This window comes from Eulemur rufifrons, chromosome 3 (genome assembly GCF_041146395.1).
Source record: "Eulemur rufifrons isolate Redbay chromosome 3, OSU_ERuf_1, whole genome shotgun sequence".
NCBI lineage: Eukaryota > Metazoa > Chordata > Mammalia > Primates > Lemuridae > Eulemur > Eulemur rufifrons.
This window is the reverse complement of record NC_090985.1, coordinates 38,902,360-38,925,434: the sequence shown is the minus strand read 5'-3', so window position 1 is coordinate 38,925,434 and position 23,075 is coordinate 38,902,360.

Below are 23,075 nucleotides of genomic sequence, written 5' to 3'. Positions count from 1 at the left end.
TTTTATATAGATTTTTAGTTGTCCATATAATGTCTTTCTATTTTTTAGTAGAGACGGGGTCTCGCTCAGGCTGGTCTCGAACTCCTGACCTTGAGCGATCCACCCGCCTCGGCCTCCCAGAGTGCTAGGATTACAGGCGTGAGCCACCGCGCCCGGCCTAAAGTAGGAATTTTAAATTTCCACAACCAAATGCAATTTTCCTCCTCACAATATCTACCTCCATTGATTAGAACTTCTCCAAGGACTATAGGCCTTACACTTACTGTGAAAATCATTATATTAAGAAAACTTAGTGTTTCATGCTGTTCCCATTTTCTGTTAACAGGCTAACAAACAGTTTTGCAATGGTCTATTTCAGTAGTTTTCTAACTGTAGGTTGCAAAAGAATCACTGAATATATTTTTGAAATTCAAATTTTTTTGAAATTCAATCCAAGAGTTTTGAATTTCTCTGGAAATGAGATTCTGAGTCAGTAGGTCTGGGAAGAGCAAAGGAATCTGCATTTTAAAGCATGTCCTAGGTGATTCTGTTTCTGGTGATGGACCATACTATGAAAACAGAGTTCATGTTTTTTTCTACTTAATGATGCAATGTTAAATGAAGATCTAGATAATTTATTTTTTGCTTGTGTTTTTATCTCTGAATTCATAATGCTTTATCTCTTCATTCTCCCAGCATGTTCTTCCTGGAATTATGACTCTGCCCCTGAATTTTGCAACTTCTTTATGACTAGCTGTGAGCAAAAGTTTTCCTAGACTCATTTTACTCTGGATAGTCCTACCAGATTTTGTGTGTTGTGGTGACATAGACCTATGAAATCTTTGATCAATTTTGATTCTTCTGGCTTAAGTAGCTTTGAGCCTGGTGTAATAAAAAGTGTCCAAAATTTAGTTATAAGATACAGTTTTCAATTACTGTTCCACCAACGATTCACTGTGTGATTCTAGTAATTAACTGAACATCTCTGAGCCTTTGAGTTCCTCATCTGTGTCATGAGGGTAATGATATTTACCACACAGGATTGTTATGGAAATCAAATTAGGTAAGGTATGCTGATTTCATAAACTTCCCACACTACAGAAATGCCTGTTGATTTAATTGGCATTGGCTTTAGAACAGATTATTACCACTGACGTTTTGTGGAAGAGTAGTGTGGCTGAAACAAAACTGGGTTGTAGAGACTGGTTTTGTTTAATGCACTGGTCACCCCCCAGTGCACACCCCCAGCATCACCTCAGGTTTCTATGTGCATGAGCTCTGTGAGTGGATGATTTCAGGACAGGAGAGAGGTGAACCACCAGGGAGACCAGCAAGGCATCCATTCACTAGGCCTGCCAGGTGAACTATGCCTGGTCCCTAGGTAGAGAACCCATGGTATTGTCTGGATAAGAGATTGTGTCCCCCAGAGTTGCAGAGGGAAACACTTTCATTTGTGCATCAAGGTTAGTATGGATGGATAAACACAGTAAAGACTGGGGAGAGTACATTACTATAGATTATTCCAGGAGTCTGTAGCTTTGGGAACATCAGAAGCCCCCAGGAAGAAAAGCAACTTTGAGTTCTCACTGGCAGGGGTCGGAGTTGGGTTGGTATCAGCAGCAGTGATAGCAAAGAGTCGCCTCCCTTAAAAGGTTTGTAGACAGAGGAATATCATGAAGGGGCGGGAGCAGAACTGTCACACATGCGAATCATCATGGGGATCCTGAGAAATAACTGGGGAGACCTGGGGAGGTATACAGAGTGCTTAGCTACTGGAGTTGTACAGGTGGAGTTTCTCCAGGCTCACTTCTAGACTGGATTTTTTCCTCATTCTAAATCCTCCTTGAATTAGCTCTCCTTCTCTACGCTGATGACCCCCAACCTCTACTTGAGCCCTGTCGTCCAAATTCTAAATGGGTGCATACTCTGCCTGCTCTCCAGCTCCGCCTCATGTCTTATAGGTACCTCAAAGTCAGTGTCCCCAAACACAGGGTCAACCAACTCTGCCACCTGACTAATTTACGATTCCACATCCATTCACTTGTACCAGTCAGTTCCCTTCTATTTTTGTCACCAATTTATTCAATCCATCATTAACACCTACTGGTTTTACTCCTAAATATTCATGACTCAGTGCATGTTCCTCCATCCTGCAGCCATCAGTGTGGTTAAAGCGACCGTGTCTCTCAACTGAACTGCTCTGTAGCATGCCAGTCAGCTTCCCCACATCCTCTCCTGCCGTTCTCGGTTTATCTCCCACCAACTGTCAGGAGGATCTTTAAGAAAGGCACATCTTACTGGGTCATTGCCTAGCTTAGAACCTTTCAATGGTCCTGTATTGTTCCTAAGGTAAAGGCCACATTCCTCAATGTGGCCAGGATGGCCACGGATGCAGGGACCATATGCTGCCCCACCTCTGTCTCCTGATCTCTCTGCTGCAGCCTCCAGGGTCTTTTTTAGTTCCTTGGAGGTGTCCAGCTCAGTCCCACGTTAAGTGATTTTCATCTGTGTGTTTGCCGTTGCCAAAGCCTATTCTCCTGCTCCTTCATCTAGTTAAGACTGTGGTTTACATGTCAATCTGAGGATGCCAGTGGGGTATTAGAAACAAAACAAAAGCCCTTACTCTGTGTGATATTCCCACAGCTCCCTGACTTCCTGTGCTTCTCTGTCATGCTACTTGGCACACTTGTCTCTATCTTCCTCTATAGTGTGACCTCTTTTGGGGGATGCATGGCCCCCATCCCATTCACTGATATGTCACCAGTGCTTAGCACAGATGATGTAATACCTAGAAGATACTCAACACAAACTCATTCAGTGATTAAACAAATATGAAATCCTCAGACAATTAATTTCTTTCCAAGTATGTCATAGAACTCTCATTTTCAGCAGGATTCTACCCAGTGACTTGTCAAACCTTCACGGTGATGGGCCAGACTGCACTAGGCATCTAAGATTGTTAACTAAACAGCCCATTTCTTTCTTTCCTCTAAAAGTAATCACTGGTTGCTAAATATTCAAACATACATTGAAAAAGCAGCTCATTACATTAAGAAATAAATTACTATTGCTAATTGCTTCTAGTAGTTAATTACTTCTAATTATTAGTCTGACTAATAAATTATTGCTTCTGATTATGTTGTGGGCACAGTTGGAGCATTCAAAAATGCAATTTTCACAGTTGTTTACATCAGAATCTGTTTACGGAATTATAGAGCCCTAATTACCCTGGAATAACTGCTACCAAAAAATAATAAACATTTGATAAATTCAATCAAAATATATCATTCCTTTGTCAGCTTATTTAGGAGATCAACCATTAAAATGAAACAACCACGCTTCTCTTCAGGGGGTAACGATACGTTAAAATTGGGATTTTTGTTTTGTTTTGGTTGAATAAGAACTAAATTAGAATTTCTTTTGTTATTTAAAACAAGGAAAATAATCAGACCTCAAATAGTGTTAAAAATTAGGTTACTCCACAAGCATACAACTCTTAGGGAGAAATAAATTGTGACTTTTAAAAAAGAAATTGTAAGAAACAATAAAAACTCCAGAATTATTTTACTGAGTTATATCTAAAGTACACAAATCTTTTTTTTTTTTTTTTTTTGAAACACAGTCTCACTCTGTTGCCCAGGCTAGAGTGAGTGCCGTGGCGTCAGCCTAGCTCACAGCAACCTCAAACTCCTGGGCTCAAGCGATCCTCCTGTCTCAGCCTCCCGAGTAGCTGGGACTACAGGCATGCACCACCATGCCCGGCTAATTTTTTCTATATATTTTTAGCTATCCATATAATTTCTTTCTATTTTTAGTAGAGATGGGGTCTCGCTCTTGCTCAGGCTGGTCTCGAACTCCTGAGCTCAAACAATCCGCCCACCTCGGCCTCCCAGAGTGCTAGGATTACAGGCGTGAGCCACCGCGCCCGGCCTAAAGTACACAAATCTTAAGGGTAGAGTTTTAAAATTTCCAAACCCCTGTCTTGAATGTCATTTTACTTATCAGTTTATCAAGTCAATGATAGAAGTAGGTACCCTATGGCAAGCTGTGGGCTGACTTTTTTTGTACCTCCTACTAACTGTTACAAGTATATATCACCATTCATTTTTCCCCATGTGTTTCTGTCACTACCCTCTGTGAGCTGGACAGACTTTTAAGATGTCCCCAAGATGTTCATCCTCTGGTAACCCTCTTGTATAATCTCCTCCCCTGGAGTGTGGGCAGGGCTTGCTTCTAACCAACAGAAACAGCTGAGTTGATGGGATGAACATGATCACATGGGGTGATGTTGTGATTAATTACATGAGATTGTGAAGCCCCTCTGTTTCCCTTTGCTGGCTTTGAAGAAACCACTTTGGGAAACCCTATGTGGCAAGGAACTGTGGGCAGCATCTAGGAGCTGAGGGTGGCCCCAGCCAACAAGCAGCAAGAAGCTGAGGGTCTCTGTTCTCCAACCGCAAGGAACTGAGTTCTGCCTACAAGTGTGAGCTTAGAAGCAGATCTTTCCCAGTCGAGTCTCAGATGAGACAACAGCCCCGGCTGATACCGTAATCTCATCCCTGTGAGACCCTAAACCGAGATGCCGGCAAAGCTGTGCCTGGACACCTGGCCTGTAGAAATTGTGAGATAATAAATGTGTGATAGTTTAAGCTGCTAAGTTTGTGGTAATATTGAAATTTAAAAGTGCCTACATTCTCTCTTCCTACTGTCACTGACAATGAGAGAATCCTGAGAGACAGATCTTCACACCAAGATTAGTACAAGCTACCCACACTGCAGCTCTCAAATGCTCACCTGTGGTCCAGTCTGTGCTCCTGTCAGTGGAGCGTAGAACTGGGGACACAAGACCTATTAGATTGAACGGTGTGAAATTGCCATTGTAGCAGGTCTAAAATGGTGGCATATCAGCAATTTCATAACCTTAAACTCTTCTTGACTCTTCTACTGTTAACAATTTCACTTTGAGTAATTTGCTTTATTGTTTCTTCTTTTCATCATCTGTCAAATCAGGAATAATAATCACTAAGACATTTTAGCATTTTTCCCACTTTATCTCACTCCACCCTTCAATCATCTATGGTAGATGTTAATTGCCCCATTTTTGAGATAAGGAAATCGAGGCTTGAAGAGGCGACATAACCTATGTAAAGTCGTGTGGTAGCATGGGCAGGATTCAAATGTGGGTAAGCTGACTCTAGAGCTCATGCTTTTGACTTCACTATGCTACAGTTTTTCCCTCACAGCAACATTATGATTGAAGTCAAACAGAGACAGGCTTTGCAACCAGAGAGATCTGGGTATGAATTTAAATTTCACTCCTGTAACTCTTTGTAAAAGTAACTTTACCTCTCTGGGCCTCAGCTTGCTATTCTAAAATATGTGGAAAATAGTAGCTACCTCATAAGATTCTTTTGATAATTAATTGGGATTATACTGCAAACAAAGGCCGTAGTAAGCATTAAAAAAATGCTAGCTATTTTTTACCAATACCATGAGGCCAAAAATGAGGGAAGTAGAGCAGCAAGGGATTTCACCAGGGAGCACAAGGAAGACCCTGATTTTCTAAAGGGAAAACATAAGAGGCAGGGATGGTGGCTTGGCTTGGGGCCTGCACAGGAAGACACAATCTCTCTGAGGCCTTAACTCCCAAGGCAGCCTCAGGGCTGCTCTTTCTTTTTCTTAAAATGTCACCTACCCCAGGCAGCACAGCGAGGCTTAAGCAAATCAAGTTAAAGATGATGTTACCAAGGGTGCTGCATAACAACCAGGAATAAATGAAGAGTAGCGTGTGCTAGAAAGTGGTTCCTGTCACAGGTTCACTCTCTTTCTAGTTTGGGGGAAAGTTCAGGGTCCTCTTTGTTAAAGTCTGCAGGTGCCTCCATGTGGCCAAGTGGCAAAGGCTGTCATTGTCCTCTTACTTGGAGCACCCACCAACGAGTCTACAGTCTTCAAAGTTGGGACTCAAGTGAGTGAAGCTCAAAGAAAGATAGGACAGGCCCTCCCAGCTGGTTTCAGGCCTACCTCCCTAGTACCATTTTCTTCTCCTCAGATGACTGACACTGGGGATCTTCACCTACGTCAGACCCAATTCAGGGGTGACTGCTTTTCTCAAGGGCTGCTGGCTTCATGGCCTAAACCAGGGGTCAGAAACCTATGGTCCATGGGCCAAATATAGCTCACTGCTGGTTTTTATTAATGAAGTTTTATTGGAACCAGTCATATCCATTTATTTATGGCTCCTTTTATGCCATAACAGCAGAGTTGAGTGGTTGTGACAGAGAATATATGGCCCACAAAGTCTACAATTTTTACTATCTAATCCTTTAAGGAAAAAGTTTGCCAGTCCCTAGACTAAACATAACTAGTACATTTGAATTCAAGTTAGTTACCTTAACAATTTTTCATGAGTTATCCATATATACATACAGAAACCAAATAGTTATTTGATTTTACAGTCAGACTCCAAACTCACCAGAAGAGATAATCCTAAGAGTTAGGATTCACTGGGTGCAAAGTATTTTTGAATGGAGAAAAAGTTTCAGCATTGTTTTCTGGGAATTAGATTTATTTGTGCTGGTTCCTCTTTTGAAAAACTGGGCCCTGCCTTAAAGTGGACCTGTATTCCTATCAAAGTCCCTGTCCTCTACAGAATTTATTGACATTATCAAACATACTAAACCCTTGGAAATGCCTGTGTTAAAGGTATGATTTGTGCTAGGTTGCTAAGTATTAGGGGTATTACCAAATCACAAAAAGTTAAAAATGTCTTTATCAGTTACAAAATAGCATGTTGGTCTCAGTATGCATGTATGTATGTGTGTGTGTACCTATGTATGTGTGTGAAAGAGAGAGACAGGGAGAGAGAGAGAGGGAGGGAGGGAGAAAGAGTGAAGGAGAGAGAGAGGATATTGAAAAAAACCAAGGAACAGTTGGGTAGAGGCAAAACCCAGCTGGCTCCACTATTTTGGGATTTGGAGACACTCAATACATCCAAACTTTGGAAAACACTATATGACAATTTGTTAGAACGTGAAAAATGAGAGAAGCTGCCGTGGGTATTATGTTTATAATATGGGATTACTGTCATCATCACAGATGACTTTAGCTTTGTTGACCCCTTCAAGAAATCTGGCCTGTGGATCACCTTGAATCCTCCTCAGTTGTTCACAAACACAGACACACCCTTATCCTTGTCCTCACTTGGAACTGCCTGCTGTGTGCATCATGAATAGTAATCGCTTCAAGCTGTGCAGAGATGGGAGTTGCTGTCTGGGGGCCAGTGAGTTCCCTGGCTTGGGGGCATTCTAGAAGAGGATGGATAGTTCCTCATAAAAGGTGCTATGGATGTCACTCAATCATTGCGTGGTGTATAGTTGGTACTAAAAAAAACGTACTAAATGATAAAACAAAGAGAGTTAGATTAGATAACTTTTGAAGTTTGTTCAAGACAATCTTTTGATCCTAAGCCCAATAAACATTTTTGCAGCATTTTAAATGTGACAAATAGCAGAGATGTTCAGCAAATCTGTTTCCTTTCCTTGGGAACATAGGAGGCTTTTCTCAGCCTTCCCTGAACCCTGAAAAGTCTATTCTGTCTTTTCCCCCTGTGGCTACCAGAAGGCCATTGTTGAAGACCTTGGTGTCACATGCTGAACAGAGTTTGGGTCCCTGAGTCACTTTCTGGAGAAGGGCTGCCCAGGAGAACTGCCCACTTACATTGAACTATGATACGGGCAGAAAATAAAACTTTTCATTTTGTTAATGTCACTCAGGTTTGGGGTTATTTGTTGCAGCAGTTAGTGTTCATTATCTATCTTTTTTTTTTCTTTGAGAAATAATTTTATTTCTGCATATTATGGGGGTACAAATGTTTAGGTTACGTATGTTGCCCTTGCCCCCTCCACCCCTCCCCCGAGTCAGAGCTTCAAGCCTGTCCATCCTCCAGGCGGTGCACATTGCTCTCATTATGTATGTATATACCCATCCCCACCCCCATCTGCCCGACGCCCGATAAATGTTTTTCCTATATGTTTACTTAGGTGTTGATCAGTGAAACCAATTTGATGGTGAGTACATATGGAGCTTATTTTTCCATTCTTGGGATACCTCACTTAGTAGAATGGGTTCCAGCTCTATCCAGGAAAATACAAGAGGTGCTATATCATCATTATCTATCTTGATGCATTTATGTTACATGGCTAAATTAGATAAAAGTAATTAATTTTAGGAAAGGAATATCTTAAGTTGAAAAATTACTTTCTGTGGAACAATGAAAATAAATGAACTATAGGCAGATGAATATAGTCACAAACATAATGCCGGGCTAAAAATGTGAATCACACAAAAATACATGTCATATGATGCCATTTTATATGAAGCTCAAAATATAAATAAAACTAAACAATATATTGTTTAGTAATACAAACATATGTGGTAAAATTGAAAAGCAAAGCAAAATACAAGATAGTGTTAACCTAGGAAAGGGCAGATGGAGGAATTCTACCAAGAAGGATAACATAGAAGTTCAAAACTCTTGGCAATGTCCAATTTCTTAAATCTGGTTGGAGTTACAATGGTGTTTACTTAATATTGTTTATGACATAAATATTTATTATATATATTACTTTATATTATATATGTGAAAAATATGATGTTTTCACATCCTATGCACATTTAACTGGCCAATTTAATCATATATGTGTACTGGATATTCACTCATATATAATTGTAAACCATACCTTCAGTTGTGGTTTGCACAATATACTTAACTACGTGCTGCATATTACTGTATCACCTACAGATTTATAGACACATTACTGTAAAGTCCTATATATATATATGCAACCTTGAATCTAGGATATTTAAGGCATTCTCAAAGATAATTTTGACCAAATGCAAGTGTTTCCTTACTTGCCGACATTGAAGCCCAAGCCTTCCATAAGTTGCCACTCCAATATATGATGTGAATAATATTAGAGAAGGGTTTCCTAACTATGTACTGAGATCTCCATAGGTTCATCAGCTAGCAGTGGAATTTCAGAATTGTAGGAATTATTGTCCATTTTCTTACAAGTGAGGGCACCTAAGTTAACAGGTCATTGTATTTGTTTTAGCCTGGAATTAAACAACCCGGGCTGGTTATGGCAGTTATGTATTTCATGCTCATTAGAAGTGCTGGTTAGCAATTTATCTGTCTTTGATTAATTAAACATAGGAAAACCTAATTTGTCACTAGCCTCAGCCTGGAAGATGAAATTTATCAAAGTATGAGGCCCATGGGAAGAAATTAATAAAAGAAATCCCTGCTGGTGAAAAGGTTTAGAAATAGTGCTCTGAATTAATTCAAATTCAAGTGCATTTTGTATCCATTCCTTGTTAGCTCATTCATTCATTCAACCAATATTGACTGAATGACAACTCTGCGGCAGACAGGTCTAAGCACTGGAGGTAGGATGGTGATCAGATCGGTATCCCTGCCTTGGGGAACTCCCAGTATAGGGCAGGTCTTAGTATAAGTAGTTAGTACTTCTGACAGGGGGAAGGGGACTAACTTGTATGTTGGGAGGTAGAGAACATAATGGTCAAAAGCACTGCTCCTGGGGTCAGACAGATCTGGGTTGAAGTTCTTTCTTGGTCATTTTACAACTGTGAACTTTGGGCAAGGAACTTAACTTCTTCAAGCCTCAGTTGTCCTTTTTTGTAAAATGGGATAGCAGTTATCTACATTGTAGGGTTATCGTGAGGATTGCGAGGAGTTCATGAGCCCATAAACACTTGGCACAGCACCTGCCTGTAGGTCAGCCTCAATTCTCATATGTCAGTTTACACATCTCATCTATCCTCTTGGTAAACAACCTGGCAGTTTTTTCTTTTTTCTTCTTCTTGAAATGTGAAAACTGGAAACTTGGATCAGACAGGTGGGAAAACTTTCCTTAGGTGATACTTGTCCTCCAGAGCAGAACTGCTGGACCTTGGGCCCAGGTCTGTCCACTCCCAAGGCCAGAGCTACATCCACAGGCCTGATGGCTCCCCTGTGCATAGTGGCTGAGAAAGCCAAAGGGTGGAACACTTATCTTTCAGGATGAAAGATCTGATATGGCCTTTCCCTCGCAGTCAGCGATTCCCAACCTTGCATGGGTTACCCTGAGGAGGTATGTCAGAGTCCCTGGGAGTTGGAGATAGCCAAACCTGAAAAAGTATATAATTCCTTTGACTTGATTTTATAAAGAAGCATGTAATAGATTAGCATTGGATTTATCTACTTCATAATTTAATTTGAAATGTCAGATTAGGAAGGAAAGGGGTGATTTATGTTTACATAAGAGGGCACGGTCTAAAAAATGGATGAGCCTCTTAGTCTTCTGAGGAGCAGGTGCATGCTTTGGGGCTCTTTACAACTGCTGGGTGTAGTCTACAGCACACATAGGAAGACTCCGTGGAACCAACTTAAAAATTGTGTGACTTAAAAATTGTGTGACTTAAAAATTGTGGCTGTAGTATAGCTAATGGAACCCTTATGCTAATAAAGATGTCTGCTGGACTTCAATGTGTGTGGCATTGGTAGGAGAAGCTGTCTATATCATTGCAGTTAGTCTGCTCCCAAATGAGCAATAAGAGCTATATTTTTGCTAATTATCATAACCAATTAGTTGAATTTGGAGTAAAAAATATTCAGGGGAAAATCACTGGTTTGCACTGTTCACAAGAATGACTGAATCATACATGTGATGGTTGTTTCGTGACCCACAGTGAAGAGACCTGGGAAAGTTCCTGGCGCTGGAATGTGTCTCCCTCAAAGAACCAGACCCCAGGGGAACTGAAGGCTGTAGGCAGGGCTCGAGGGGCTGCACAAGTACAAGGCTTCTGCTTTGGGTGAAAAGAGAATGGCAAGAGCAAGATGCTTTAGCTATGGAGACTCCGAGAGCCCACGGCATCACCATCTGTTGCCTTGTGGTGGGCGTGGAAGGTGCACGTGTCCGAGAGGCTAATGAGGTCAGTGTAGGTAGTGCTTGCAAGCGTGCAATGATGCCTCTGAGAACTGCAGAAGCAGGACAAGAAATTCAAGCTTCACAGGACTAGAAATGTCAATATGTCCATTTCATAGATGAGAAAATTGAGACCCGGAGGCAGGGGAATAATGAAAAGTCACAGCAGCTAGTTAGGTTCAGAACGTCAGACTCACCTTCTGCATTCCTCACCCATTGCTCTTCCTTTTTTGTCATCAATTGTTTACTTTCCAGGAAGATCTGAGTCAGAACCCCAGAAGCCCACTCAAGTCACACTATCCTGTGTCAGTCGGCAGCCAGGCAGGAGTCCGCAGCCAGGCAGGAACCGGCAGCATGCCGGGTAGTTCAACGGAGGGAGGCAGTCAGAGAGGTGTGTGCAGAGTGAGCGGTGGGGAGGTGAGACAACTTGGAGGGTCACAGTTGTGGGAAACCACATTACGCTTAGGGCTGAGACTAAAGGATGAAAGTATGACCGGAACCGAGAGCTGTGCTCCCTGGCAGGAGCTGTGGAGGAGGAACCAGCCCGGATGAACCGGAGGCAAAGGCAAGGAGGTTGCCCAGAGCAGGCTGGGCCATGGAGGAATCACAGCCAGGCGGGGTCACCTCTCACAGTGGACAGGGGAGAAATAGCCTGACTTCTTCCCTTCTCCAACCTCCAGACTTCATGCCAATGTTTTCCACTGGGTGAAACTGTGGAGAAGCTAGTGCGTGAAGTCCTCCAAGAAGTGTGGTTTGCAGGGATCAGAGCACAGGAAGGAAAGGGCAAGGAATGGAGCTGAGAAAATAGGCATGAACCTCCCAGCAACCCACCTGCCCTTATCCTGAGAGTTTTCTTAAGGAGTTAACTTACAGATAGAGTAAGATAGGGACATTTGTGAAAATTAGTGCGATAGTCCTAGAATCATCAAATCAGAAAGTTATGGGGTTGGGATAACAACAGCAATTAGTACATGTACAGTGTGCCACAGAGCAGAACGGCACATTAGAACGAGCCCAACTTTGGTATCTGTTTGATTCAAACAGATCTGGATTCAAGTTTAGGCTCATTCACTTATCAACATTATAACTAAGGGAAAGTAAGTCAAGCACTGTGCATTCTGTTTTTTTTTTTTTTTTTCAATCTTTAAAATGTAGAAACTAAAACCTCCCTTGCAGAGCCTCTGTGGTATATAAATGATACAGCGAATACAGAGCACCCTTAACTATGTTTGGCATATGCAGGTATTCAATGAATAGCTGCTCAGGCTTCAGCCGAGTGAGTCTCCTTTAGAGAAAGTGAATGTCATTTTACATGATGTTTGTACATGTTTCTGATTATTTTATGAGATCAGGATACAGAAGAAGAGCAATTCCTTCATCACTTTGTATTCCTAGCAGCAACGTTTGATGAACGGCCACTTTCATACATTGACATTAATTGTGAGTATTATCATTTTAAAATACCTTTATGTTAACTGCTTTTTGGGGGATCGTATTCATGGCCACTGACTTGGGCAAGTTAAGCTGAGCTTAGAGGCAAAAACAGAGTAGAGGATCAGCTTGGCCATGAGTAATCATTGAATATAAGGATGTAGTTAGTGTCTGGAGTGAAATATAGGCCATTAACTTATTCATTCATTATTCTGATATTTTTGAAGTCTCTCCCAAGTGAGAAGCACTTGTTTCAACATCACATTGTAAGCGGATAATGATGATCACTATCCCTTCTTTAGTGTTTACTATGTACCAGGCACTATCTTCAGTGGTTTAAAATATTAACTCATCACCCCGCACAATAATCCAGTGACATATTTTCTATTATTTCTGTCATTTTACAGACAAGGAAGTGGGGCCCAAAGAGGTGAAATAACTTGCCCAAGATCACACAGCAGGTAACCGAGCCAGGATTCAAACTCAAGTATTGTGTGGCTCAAGACCCTGGCCTTTGTCCTCTATGTTCATTCCAGACACTTATCTTAGGAGTAACCTATATTCTATTTTCCTCTCACTCTATAATTCATCTCTTCTGATAGCATTTTTTGCAGGTGTTTCTTGTGAAGTTATAGAAATAAATTGAGCCAATAGAGATAATTCACACTTTAAGCAAACTCTGCAAATTACACACAAGATAAAATTCTACCTCATCAGGTTTGTGCATGAAACCTGTAGTCAGTGAAGGGGAATAGGAGAGTAGGAAAAGGAGATTCTTCATTCACTGCTGAGTTACAGCCACCTTCCTGGGATCATTGTTAATCCGTCATCTACATGAATTTTTAATCTTTGTTTACAACGTCAGCATCATTGTCGTCTCTACTGAGTTTCTGCTCAACGCCATTCCCACAACTTTCCCATCACCCCAGGGAAGCACAATGGTGGTAGCATTCAGCACTTCTATGTCAACTCTTAATTTATTCATATGTTTGGCCAGTGAAATTTTAGTGCCACCCGTGAACTTTGGCATGATCCTGTTCTCACTATTGATGAAATCTTCAAAGTCTTCATCTGCAGGTTCTTCTTTTAAACATCTCTATAGTCCAAAGCCTGTGCCAAGCATATATCAACATTGTTCCAAGCATTAGCTATGGCAGAAATGACCTCCTCAACCTTTCTAGCATGTCTGAGGTTCCTGGGCCTCTGTTAACTGTGGCAAGCATGCAGCTAAAGGAAAAAGGAATGTAGAGGGAAACCTGTGTTCATTTTCCACGGAGTGTAAAATTTCTTGGCCCACAAGTTGGTATTATAGCTATAACATTGAGGGGGACACTAAATGCTAAAACACTATTTTCCAAGAAGTTCAAGAGAAGAATGTGTGGAGTAATAATCAGGAACAATAAACTCTACATTTTTTTTCCAGGTCAGGTTGCCTGTAATGAACTTAAGCTAGGAGTGCAAAGGGGGTATCCAATCAGTCAAAAGTATTTTATCTGTTCAAACTTTCTTGTCTGTATAGCAATGACAGGTAAGTTTCATACATCATTTAAATATCTCGGATGTTGGCTCTTCTCCATCACTGTCACCTTAATCTTTCCTGTAGAATTGACACGTCTAAAAACAGTCACTCTGGGCTATGTTTCCTTAAAACCTGCTGGAGTTCTCTTGTCAACCATTGCTAAGTATTTTCTAAGAACATAGCACCAGTATAGAGCTGTTTCATCAGCATTTGCAAACTTGTTTAGGATTAAGGTTTTCATCAGATATGATCCTAGCAGATTTATACATGGAACTCTCAGCTGCTTCATGATCAACAGAAGCTTTTTTACCACATATTTTCAAATGTTTTATACCATGACTCGTGTTAGATTTATTTATTTATTTATTTTGACATTTAAAAGCTTATGTTTATTGAGTGCTTGCGAGGTAAATGTTATCATTATCCCCATTTTAAAGATGAGCAAACTCAGACAAAGCAAGGGTAGATAATCTGGTTAGTTGAGGAGCGAGAATTTAAATCTAGGAAGTTTGGCTTTAGAACACATACTACAGTAAACAGTGTGTGGGAAAGTTCTCCAGGGGGGCAGGTGAGCAGAGGCAGGAGTATTGGGGAAGGCATCACGGAGGAGCTGGATAATTACATCTTGTCTCTAAAAAGTAAGCAGGGTTGAGAGTGTTAGGAAGGAGAGGAAAGCATCATTTAAAAGGGGGAAAATCACAGAAGCAATGGTCTGAGTGAAGACTGGGCTGAGCCTTCTCTCTTCAGAGACAGAGAGAGCGCTGGCCTTAGGGAAGAGGATGACACTTGTTAAATTTATACAGCCAACTTCCTGAATAATTGTATTCACCTTCAATATTCATTCCTTCATAAAATAGCCTACCTGGTTCCATGATTAGTAAATCAGTGTCACACATTCACGTTATTGTTTTCAAATCTAACAAACACAAAATCAAGATCTTCATATTTTCCCCAATGTAATGTTTAACTCATCTTACCTTAGTTCTTGGTTGTCGTTTTCACTGTAAAACACCAACAAATTGTCTTTTAGTTTCACTAAATTGTATATGGTGGAGGTTTCTACCTTATATTACATGGTAAGACACCTCACATATACACCATTAGTTCAGCAATAACTCCCCTTTCTTTGCTATTGATAAAGATTATACTTCTTCCTTTTCTTGTCCCTATTATTCACAGAGGTATCTTGACTTTTTTGTTTGACATTTTCATAGTGCAATTAAAGGCCACAAAACCTCCACAATCCAACAAAAATATTAACTAGCAGCAGAGGCACATGCAACTTGTAGAAGTAATGAGACAAAGCTGGCATTAAATGTCAGTTCAGGTCTTGTTTTGTGACCACATTAGTTTTGGTACCAAACTTGCCAACAACAGCAATACCAGAAACACTTGGTTTTCAGAGTTGTTTGGATTCTGGAATTGTGGATGAGGGATTATGAACCATGTCTTCATTCTACAAATATAGAAATTGAGAGTTGGCAGCATTATCTGGTTTGGACATTTGCAAGAACTCCCTGCTCCAGTTCAGTTCTGAAATTAGGCAGACTGAGTTGGGAATATATATCTATATACTTACACACTTGCTTAAGCTGTGTGATTTGGGCAAGTTGTTCATACTTCGTGCATCTATTTCTTCAATGATAAAATGGAAATATGAATTGTTAACTTGAGAATTACCAAAAGGATTGACTCACATAGCATTATTTCAGTGTATAATCTGATTATTAACAGATGCAATACTCCCTTTACCCATCATTGTTCTTCCACTTTCGGGAATCAACGAGAACTTTCTAAACACACTGACTAGAAGGGTGGAATCAGGTGAGTAGCTAAATGGACTTTTAAAAACTCATATCGGATATAATAGTTTTAAAAGTCAAGCCTTTCTGTTGCAGAAGCCAGGTTTTTGGAGAGAGTAATGGTTTTCTCTTACGATAAAACTCTAGCTTTGAGTATCAAAAGCCAAAAATCCCAGAGAACTCATGAAGCGTAGATTTGACAACAACAACAATACCAGAAACTCTTGAGTTTTAGGTTTTATTCCATAGATAATTGCATGTTATGAATGTAGGATAGCATGAGAACATTTTCTCTCCACAGCTGTAATAAACATCCCAAGGAATATTTGAAAGGAAAGCATGAGATTTGGATAATGGTGGATATTCCTGAAGGGCCTTTGAGCCTTTCTCCTGAGCTGAATCTTCTTGTTTTGGGGTAGAGGAAGGGAATGGAAACTCAGGTAAATTTCAGGGGACTTGGGAACAGATTGGTCTTGTGTGGGAATCTTTGTGACATACACAGGAGACCCAAAAATTTCTTAAGAATTTTATATCAGCAGAAACATTGCCAGCTTGTACTAAAATAGAGTACTACACAAGAGAAGGCAGTTCACCTTCAAAATTCTATTGGCAGGAAACAAACTGCTAAAACTACTCTGCTATAAGCAAGTTATGCCTTTTATGAAAAAGTAACCATGACTTGGAGGGTGGAACCTCCACCCTAGAGAAAGAACTCTGGATGCAGAGAGTGAGCCACGATATAAGAGGAAGGAGCCACAAGCCTCAGAGGATTATTCACAGGACTTGAAACCTGAGTTCACCTGGCTGGATTTCTTTTTCCCTTCTATCTCCCAATCCTTTTCTTGAACAGTAATGTCTACAACTGTCATTTTGGCTTTTCTAGCATTGTATTTTGGTAACAGAGAACTTGTTTCTTGAGTTTCACAGGTCCAAGGTGGAGAAAAATTTAGCTCCAAGATGGAGTATACCCCAAGCCATACCCTTACCTAATTTAGATGATTTAGATACTGAGATTTGGGATTTGACTTAGATGAAGTTTTGAACTTTGAGTTGATACCGTAAGAGGTTGAAGCTTTTGGAGAACTTGGGTTGGGATGAATGTATTTTGTATGTGAGATGGGCATCAATCTTTGTGGGCCAAAGATAAAGTGAGGTCAGCTGAATAATGGCCCCTGAAAGAGGTCCACATCCTAATCCCCAGAATTAGAAAATATCTTATCTCACATGGCTGAAGGATATTGCAGACGTGATTAAATTAAGAACACTGATACTGAAAGATTATCCTGGATTATCCTCTTGGGCCCAATCTAAGTGCACGGGTTCTTAAAAGCAGAAATCACATTCTGACCTTGATCAGAAAAAGAGATGTGATGATGGAAGCAGGTCAGAGAGATGCTACAAGGCTGACTTTGAAGACGGAAGAAGGGGCCACAAGCCAAGGAATGAAGACAGCCTCTAGAAGCTGGAAAAGGCAAGGAAATGGAATCTGTCCTAGAGCCTCCAGAAGGAAATGCAGCCCCATAGGTACCTTGATTTTAGCCTGGGGAGACTCATTTTTGACTTCTGACTTCCAGAACTGTAAAATAATAAATTGGTGGTGTTTTAAGCCACTACATCTGTAGTAATTTGTTATGGCAGCAATAAAAACTAATGCAGATCATCCCAAGATATTTCTCATGGGGATCTTGCCCTCTAGAAAGCAGGTAAAAGCCATCACTAAACATAATTGGAGTAGAGAGATGCCAATCAAAGACTCCATGCAATAAGTAGCATTTGAGCTGGGCACTAAGCCTAAGTGACAGAGAGGACTTTCTAGTGTCACTGAAGACATAGCGGCCTGAACAAATATGCAGAGTGCAAAGGGGAAATCAGTGGCTACCTGCGGTGTCATCCATTAAAAGGTCCAGACAATTTCTGCCTGCTGCTTTGAGACCCTTTTAGTTACTATGCCTCTGGGATTAGAAACTTCAAAATGTGTCTCCATCAGAATTCTTAAGCCACATTCTTCATTATCATTGCCCGTGGGAGCTCAGTGATTTTTATGCACACAGCAAAGACCTTATGAACTATTCTTCTCTGAGATGTCGTCTTAGTTCCTTTGCCAACTTTCTGAGTGACCTTGGGCATATCATCAACCATCTCCTGAACTCCTGGGTTTCACTTTCTTCTTCAAGGACATAGCAATGTCTTAATCACCTTCTCTCCTCTTCTTCTTCTTTTTTTTGCCACTCTGGTATCTCTTTCACATTCCACTTCCCGGTTGGGGAAAGTGAGGACGATTTAGACACTATCTCTGGAAGGCTTTGAACTTTTCTATAGGTGAGTCTCAAACTTATTTAGAAGGTAGAGCATCTGGAAGGCATGACAGTCTTTAAATACTGATGAATTTAATTCCAAGATATGCAGTAGGGATGGTTTTACTTCCAGACAATATGACAATCTGTGTTCAATTTCAAAACCAGAGCCTCAAGTATACACATTCATGAAAAGAACAAGCTGTTTGTCTCAACGTGGTCAGCTGTTTCTGAGTTTTTCTGGTAATATTTGTCGGCTGCTTGTTCACTTCTTTTTTCATCTGCCAGTTCTTTAAGTAGCAGATGTCTAAAATTTACAAAAGATATATATGGGAAGAAAACTTGAAAAGGAAAAAGATATGATAGTAAACTATGTTTTTTCCCCTGAGAATTGAGAAATAAAACTTACCATTATTTTGGTTTCACGGCAGAGCCCCTCGGTGAAGCATTCAGAGAGCTGGCGTTCAGTAGACACGTGTTTGAGAACTCTCTTTCCAGTGAGTACATAATGAGATTCCCAAGGGTAAGGCCAGTATCTTATTTCTCTCTGTACTTCTTCACATATTTAAATTGTTACTGTCTCTCCTCACTCTTTAGTAATAGCTAGTACTTACTGAACACTCGCTGTTTCTCAGACGCTGTGCTAAGCCCTGAGTACATATTAGGGCACCGTTATTGTTATCCCAGTCTCACAGAAGAGATAGTGAATCTCACAAAGACATAGCGGATTATCTGCTTAGGATCACAAAGCTGGTACGCAGAAGAGCCAGGATGCAAACCCAGGGCCTGATCCCTGAGCCTTGAACCACTGCTCTGTTCCCTAATTCTAAAGCTGTCGTTCACGTCTTTCCTCTCTGCGAAGCCTCTCCCTATGTCCATCTCCAACCCCAGGATGCACTGACTGCTCCCAGCCCGAGATGCTCACAGCACTCACTTCTGTGCCTGGTCAATGCTCTCCCTCCTCAATCAATTTGGCCCCTCCTGCAGGTTAGTTCACTGGCAGCTCCTGGTGCATCGGGCACTATATGACCCTGTGGGTCTCGCTGTGAGCTGGAGAGCAGAGCAGAGTAGCAGGCAGAACCCGTCTTTGCTGTAGGACGCCCCTCTCCCTTTTTGCCTGGTTGACTCAGTTTCAGCTGACACATCAATTTTTCAGACATATTCTCAGATGCTCCCAACTGAAAATATCTCTCTGTCTCCAGATGCCACTCTGTTTTATTCCTCCCCTAGCACCTATGACTACCAGAAAGCACTTACTTCCTCATGTATTGTCCTAGGCCTCTCCCCAAGAATGAAAACTCCGGGAGAACAGAGATCTAATTGATCTCACTCACATCTGTCCCTTCAGTGCCTAGAACAATGATTGGCACATAAAACATACTTAAGTATTTGTGGAAGAAATACATGAATAAATATTCCAAAATGTTTATGAAATGCCTTATTCATTAAATAAATATTTAGTATCTACTTTGTGCTGGACATTGCTCTAAGCGTCAGCAATACAGTGGTGAGCTCTGAGAAACAAACCACTCTTAAAAAATACCAGCTCTGCATCTTCGAATACAGTAGTCTGACTATTTGGTCAAAATTAGGTCTGACCGTAGATTTCAGTTGCCTGGGTTTATGCTTTTGTCCTGAGATAGTTATAAATAGCACTCCTTTCATTATCAAAATTGCCCTGTTTGGATGATTAAATTATATGGTCACCCTAGTTAAACTGGTTGTATTAATGCACTAAAAACTAGTAGAGAGACAAAGTAAAACCTTCGTATGACTTAGTCAAACAATGGGTCTGTGTTTTGTGTGTAGTATTTATTTCCTGTTGTTTCAAACAATGGGGGAACAACTCAGATTGGTCTAAGCAAAAACATAAAGGGGAATTGACAGGTTTACATAGCTGGAAGGTCTGTCTCAGGCATAGTGGAATCCAGACCTCAAACTCAGGTTGCCCTCCTCATCCCTGAGCCCACCTTTCCTAGTACCAATGGCAGAAACCATCTCTGCCTTATCTCATCTCAAATGAAGTTCAGCAGAAAAAGCCTGAGTCTTTCCCAGCACAAGTCCTGACATTCAGTCTGAATGGTCCACTTGGGTCATTTACTCCTCCCCTTCACCCCAAAGGAAAGGTGATATGTTGATTGACTAAGGTATCGGGTATATGCTCCATCCTTGTAGCTGAATGTGGAGTCCTACCCACACCACATGTCCTGAGGATGGAGGAGCAGTAAGTCCAAAAATGGAAATCAAGAAATTTGTCAGAAGAAAAGAGAACATATTCAAAATACTGGTAGGGAATCCAAAGTGTCCTCTACAATGTGTATGTTTGTATGTTTATATATGCTTGCAAGTAACACATGTATGTTTTTGTATTGAGCAACTTCAATCAAATAATTTTACATCTGGACAATCTCTTTTTCAGTTTTCCGTTTTATAGGTCCAAATAAAGTTTATTTTTTCTATCCTATCACCACCTCTTGTGTAGAAATCCCTTATATCCTTACAGTATATGGCACACACGTTACAGTATATTCATACACACTGGTTCACTCATTCACGGTATTTCATTTGCAGATATTCAAGTTGTGCATTGCACATAAACTATGATGCACATTGTGCAACATAGTGGCCCTACATAATCCTCATAGGAACTTTCTTAGCAGATGTGGAAATGGGCTCAGAAAAGTTAATCGATTTCTTCAAGGTCATCCCCCAAATCCTATGCTCTTTTACAAACACAAAGGAGTAGGAGCAATCAGGAATTCTTACACTGTTTTACTTGGGAAAGAAGTAATCACTCTTTACCATTAAATCCTCTCCATGCCTTTAAGTAAGTGTTTTTACTGAAGCCTTGGAAATTATAATAAGGTGCTCTCATTTTTGTTTTACATTTAGACAGATTAAGCAAAAATAGGTTTAAAAAATCAGTAAACCATCTGTAGTGTTTATGCCCTTAAGTACAGAAGAAGTTCATGAATATGATTAAATCTGTGAAGAGGTACGTAAGGCACTGGAATTTCTAAATTTTTCTTGGGTCTTTTTGTTCCCAGTCTTAGCCATTTCACAGTCTCCAAACCAAACATGGAAATAAATCTGAGAATTTAGAGTTGTGGTTCTTGAATTTTAGTGCTCTTAATAATCACTATGGGTGCTTGTTAAAAATACAAATTTCCAGCCTTCATGCCAAGAGATTCTAATTCAATGAGTGCCTGAAATCTGCATTTTTAACAAGCCCTATGGTGACTGTGATGTGATGATTCCACAAACATTCCTTAAGACATAGAGGTTTTGAAATATAATCATTTTTCAATAATAATGAGACAAGGCACTCTCCTTTTCTGCATGCATTCAATATTCACTGAGTACTAGATGCGAATAATTATCACAGTCCTAGGAATGTATAGCTTTTCGATTTCCAAAACAGTCTGTCATTTTCTTTTCAGTGTTCACACTGGTGATGGTTTGGAAGAAGTTACCCCTTTTAAAAGGAGACAAATATGCAAAGGCCAGGGGTATGAAAGGCCCTGGGTTTCAGGGAAGGTTTGGGGGTACAATGTGTCTCTCCTTCTGAGATTTCCATTAGGATGAAAGACGCAAGCTGGAACTCAGGCAGATGGTGTTTCATCTTTATATAGAAGTGACAACAGAGAGATAACGTAGGTCAATGTCAGCAAAGAAGAGGTGGAAAATCCTCTGGTGCATCAATAAAATATCTCTCTGTTTTCTTATTTCCCTGTCAAACCAAGGAGCAGCAATCTGCCCTCTAAAGATGTTGCATGAGAATGGCAAAACAAATACAAAATTTCTGCCACAACCTTGGATAAAAGATAGGGAAGAAACTAATATTTATTTTGTGTCTTCTCTGTGACACCTGGGGAAACTGAGGATCAGATAGATTAAGTGGCTTGTCCAGGGTCATACCAGTTCTCTCTTATTGCTAATAAATCATCCTAAAACTTAGGCATTAAAACAGCAACGTGTTATCAACAGTATCTCCCATTATTATCACATGTCAGAGTTCTGTGGTTTGGCTGGGCTCAGCTGAGTGGTTCTTCCTTGAGGTTTCTCACATGGTAGTGGACAGTTGGTAACCAGGGCTGGAGCCACCTGAAGGCTCACCTGAACTAGATGTGCAAGATGTCTGTTTCACTCACATATCTGGTGCCTTGTTGCTCTTTGGCCTTTTCTTTTTTTATGTCACCCCTCATCCTCCAAGGCCTTGGCTTGGACTTCTCACAGCACAGTGGACTTACAGTAGTCGCACTTCTTATATCATGGCTAGCTTCCAAGATAGCAGGAAGAAGCAGCTCCTAGGCCAGTTAGGACCATGCATGGGACTGGTACAGCATTATTTCTACCATGTCCTATTGATCAAAGCTGTTACAGAGTTCTCCCAAATACAATGGAATGGAGAAATACACTCTTCCTCTTGACGGAGGGACTGGGGGGTGGCAAGATCACATTGCAGAAGAACATGTGGGATGGGAGATACTGTTGCAGCCACCTTGAGATGAGTTTATTTTGCATGTGGGAAAGATGCAATAGATAACCACAACATCGGTTAATTCTAGACATTGTTCTAGATGTGTTATATATCAGTATATATTTATTATATATCAATATAATACTCACAATAACACAACCAAACTAGAATTAATACTGTTAACTTATTTTATAGATGAAGAAACTAAGATGTAGAGAAGTTAAGTAACTGGCTCTAGGAACCTACTATGTGGTGGAGCTAGAATTCAAGACAGGTAGGCAGACCCCAGTAGCCATGCTCATTCAGGTCTGCATCCAAAACCCATGCTCTTCCCCTGTTTCACACTGCTTGGCCCTGTCCTAGCCTTGGCTCAGTTGAACCAGTTAAAACCTTCGTAAATATTTAATAGAATAGAACCGTTTGAGGGCACAATTATGGAGGAAGAGCAGGAATGAGCTCAGTTTGCAGCAAAATAGCTGGAACTGGTTGGAACATGGGTTTGGAGGTGCGGGAGGGCTGGGGTCCCAATCATCTCTCCCTGTTCTGTTCTAAATTTTCCAGACTCTTCCTGGGACTGAGCTGAGA